This window comes from Lagopus muta, chromosome 4 (assembly GCF_023343835.1).
Source record: "Lagopus muta isolate bLagMut1 chromosome 4, bLagMut1 primary, whole genome shotgun sequence".
In the NCBI taxonomy this organism is placed as follows: Eukaryota; Metazoa; Chordata; class Aves; order Galliformes; family Phasianidae; genus Lagopus; species Lagopus muta.
This window is the reverse complement of record NC_064436.1, coordinates 20785101-20789546: the sequence shown is the minus strand read 5'-3', so window position 1 is coordinate 20789546 and position 4446 is coordinate 20785101. Positions and strand designations below refer to the sequence as shown.

Sequence of the window (4446 nt, the reverse complement as noted above, 5' to 3'; positions counted from 1 at the left end):
CTTCTCTTTCCCAATGACAGATGTTGTCCAAAAGTAATGCTTAGTTTTTAAGCTATTGTATCCCACTGCAAACTCATCTATGATGTGCTACTGACTGTCCTTCACTACTTACTAACTCCTTCCAAAATTTCTCCCTCTTGGGCGTGTTTCAGGTGATTTTTCCTTAGTGCAGTAATTTTCTCTCCTATATTCTCATTGGAGAACGACAGGTAAGAGATTAAGGAGTCTTGCAGGGGACCCAGATCTGAAAGCAATTACCCATGTGAGCCAGGAGCAAGCCTCAATCAGCCCAACCAACTTATCGCTCATGCTGGGATGTCTAACACTGTTACATGTCATACTTTTCTCAGCAACAACTGATGAGAGAAACTGTAAGAATTTAGCCTCACTAGTTTTACGTGCCACCTTGGTTAGTAGAGACTTGACCTTGAGTAGCCCATAACTTAAGATAGGATATTCAGTTATATCAAATTCATCAAATTGGAATTTTTTTGCACTATTTTTAAGCACGCAGTGCTGATCCACATTAGAGTACCCAGCTAAATGGAACGTGTGTATTTGATTGCATTGCACACAGCTCCCATATTCCACACAACTCCCTTAATGAATGCCCTGTCTATCAAATGAATCAAAATGGGTGGCATCAGTACCTTCGTGTTGCTTCAGTACCTTCATTTTCAGCAACATGTCACAGTGTTTTCCATGTTAGTAAATGAGGGTCTATTGACTACAGTATAGAAATAACCTATTGACCACAGTATGGAGATTATGACAGATTCATGTATGTCACAATAATTTTGTTCTGAATCATTTTTTTTCCAAAAAATTTGGAAATGGTCGACCTATGTGACTATCACAATACATCTAATGTCTTGCTTAGGAGACCTAGTAGAATAGACATGAAAGAAGAGCTAGCTCCCGCAACTGGTGCAAGTATTTCTGTTCTACAGAGCAACAGTACACTGCTTTTGTTTAAGAGCAAAAAGAAAGACTGCATTTCCATGCCTTACAGAGGTGGCACAGACAGACAGCAAGATCCGGTGACACAAAAGACTAAATCAGTCACCAATGTCCAGCTCCTAGCAAGCAATTTATCCCTCTTTCAGTCTAGCTTTCAAATGAAAGGTGCCTGCTCCTTCTGAAGTTACTGGATTGTGTTCAGACAAGAAAGTTAAATTACACAAGGAGTACCTAGAATGCTTCATCACAAAATCAATGAGCCTTATTTTAACTTTGCTTTCTTCATCATAACTTACATACATGCACGCTGATCTTTGAAAGCTTTTGTTCAGTAAGAACACAATTTCAAAAAGCTACTGCTGCCTCAAGGAAAACACTGAAATATATTCTAAGAGAGAAATAATTTTATTTATCAGCCATTTTTCTTCCTCACCTCTTTGCTGTTTAGAATATTTGCATGCAAATGGAATCTTTATTTCCCAAGAGTTCATCAGCTGCTACGATATAATTGCCATGGATACCAATTGTATGCAATACTGTGAACATATGACAGAAGGATGAGGAATAAGGAGAGAAAAATCAACTAGCTACTTTATTCTTTGGCTGTGCTTTCAGGTAACTCCATCAACAAAGCCTAAAGCCTTATCTAATCAATTCATCACTCCCACACAAATGCGCTACTCAGACCTTCTTCCTTCTAAGTCCTCTGGGCAATAACGTCCCAACTCATTTAAACCTGTCCAGTCTTGCTAACATTATTTGTGACTCAGTGAGAACAGGACTCAGGACTTCAGAGCATGATAAAGACAAAAGTTATTTTAATTTACGATTACAATTTTTTAAGCTTAACTCTACATCTTGCTATTTCAGAACGCTAAAGAGATTTCATGATTTAAAAAAAAGAAAAACAAGCCTTGGTATCAATTTTGTAAAATTAACATAAGCAAGTTACAGGTTTCAACAAAATTTGTCTGTGTAAGGGAACTGTTGAATCATGGCCTGAACCTACGATTGATCACCTGAGGCGAGCACTGAGTCAGCCATGGGAGCACAGGTGAACGCAATATACCTATGTGACCAGAAAGGGTGGAGCCTGGCTGCACCTCTCCTAGGCTCCATTTAAAGCTGACTACCAGTGAGGAAGGATCTCTCCCTGAAGATTGCTCCTCCTGGAGTTTTTTTTCTGCGAGCTCAGGACATGGGTAATCTTTTCCATTCATTTCTGATTATCCCTTTCCAACATGATAATCTTTACAGCTATATGCTCTCTAAAGACCAGCCTAACTTCCCTGCGTATCTGTTAATTATACATCTGTATACTCGATTATGCATCTAGTAATGAGGAAAGAACTAGTAGAGATAACACCAAGATATAAAATATTTGTTACAGAAGTAGGAACTGCACTTCAATGCTATGTACCCGCACAGCCAAACAAAGCTTAGTTACTTCCCAGCCTGATGTGGATTTTGATATGTCTTATTAAAAATAACTTCAGAACGTTACCTTCAGTTTGAAGGGCTAATAAGTGGATTTGGGTCAACATCTTTTCTCATTTCATAACTGTATTAAAATATCTTTCAATTTGGCTTGACCAGACTGTGACCCAGGGACTTTGCTTCAGATCAGATGAGAAGCAAATGGTGGAATGAGCGGGCAGGAAGACTTGAAGCTTCAGTTCATCCCAGGAACCACTGTGTTGCTTGCAGACAAGTCCTTGCAAAACTTTGATGTAAGGGTTATGTTTTACCTATAGAGATGCACGTAGATGGGTCATAACTATAAAGCTCTCGCTATTACCTATGATCCCTCACCCCAAATTCAAGGAAAAATTCCTGCTTCACAGGGAATGAAATGTGCTCAGTCAAGTCAGGAATTCTGGCCAGTCAAAGGCAGGACTGGGAGTAGAGCTACAGAGTGAGATCCTAGAGAGCCAGCCCTGCTGCAAGGTTGAGCCATGGCAGACAGAAGCAGCTGGAACCTCTCACCCATCATGTTTGTCCAAGCCCTGATCCTGCCTCTGTAAGCACCTGTGAAGTCACTCCCTAGTTACACTTTACAACTGAAATCAGACCTCTGTGCCAGGTGTGGGAGCCCTGGCCAGCACCTCTGAGTCCTCTGTGCTTTTGCTTTTTGTTTTCCCCACACAGGCAAAAATGACATGCTGAGGGCCAGCCACAAGGCTTGCAGGCTGCTGCCTCGTGAGCTGTTCAGGACCGAGAAGAAATGGATTCTAACTCTCAGCACAGTCAGGTGAACAGAAATTAAAGCTGGCACAGACAGCTCAGTGCAATAGTAGAGTGGGGTGACAGAGGCAGAGCTCAGCCCCCAGAGTAGGCAGTGTCCTGCAGTTTCCTGCTCACCTCCTAGAAATGGAAATCTAGGTACACACACCTTACAACACAGGGCCAGTGCTCCAACTACGCATTTTTTCTGCTCCTTTTCTACCTCAGTAGCCTTGACACTATGCCTGAGCTAGGTATGAACTTTTTTTTAAAAAAAAAGAAGAACAAAAAACAACTTTGCTCATCTGTCAAATCTCATTGCCTGACATCAAGGAGATCAACCTGCCTTCCTAAAGCACAACTCCTGGCTCTTTCAAGAGACTTCCTTTTTCAGACATTGGTCTCCTAAGCTCCTCTCCACAGCCTGTCTCCCCTGCTGCATCCTTCAACAGATATTTTCAAATCAGAACAGACAGCCCATATAGGCTGACATGCTTTTTCCAGCGCTCGCTGCTCACGTCTGAGCACTGCAACCAATCTGCCTGCGCTCCCAGGCAGCACCGCAGTGGCAGCAGGGACAAGAGGTGTCTGCTACACGTGTACAGGTATGCGCTTGGAGAGGACCATTTTTCTGCAGTCAGTAAAAATAACATGGGTGAGGAAGCTCATAAACATTATTGCCATAACTTTGAGCACCAAGACTAAAAGGATTTTATGGCAAAAAAAAAAAAAAAAAAAAAAAAAGGAAAAGGAAACAACAAAAAAAGAGAGAAAAAGCCCCCCCCCCCCCCCCCCCCCCCCCAAAAATCCAGACATTATTAGAGTCTATCTTGCCTTTTGGAGATTTTCCTGTAGAAAGAAAACACGTTCAAGCATGAGTGCATGACCTACTCTCTCAAACACAAAATTCTCAGAAACATCATCCATACATAATCCTTCCCCACCTAAGGTGAAGTCAGTCACTTCTGCATGCATGATGCTGCTTTAACCTTAGAAAGCAGTTGAAATAAAACAAATATGGTGAAGCTCCAACACTATACAGCTATTTTTACTTCCAGGAGATACCTATAGGGAGAAACCCACAGGGAGTTTCAAGTGACAAGATGGTGACCTGAAACAGTTCTCCTCCACTCTTCCTCAGCCTATTTTCTTTCCACATGGGATATGTAAAACAACACCTTAGTTACATCAGCCTAAGCTAAAAGCACGTTTAAAATCAATTCATGTAATGCACAGCCTTTACTCGAGGGCAGAATCCAGAAT

At 41.6% G+C, this 4446-nt stretch overlaps 1 long non-coding RNA gene across 1 annotated transcript; it reads left to right on the top strand.

Moving 5' to 3' along the window:
• Positions 1–2088: 2088 nt before the first annotated feature.
• On the top strand, positions 2089–2945 carry LOC125692608 (uncharacterized). The gene is made up of 3 exons (XR_007376780.1): positions 2089–2162; positions 2557–2690; positions 2805–2945. It is a non-coding gene; the product is annotated as an uncharacterized LOC125692608 (long non-coding RNA).
• Positions 2946–4446: the final 1501 nt, after the last annotated feature.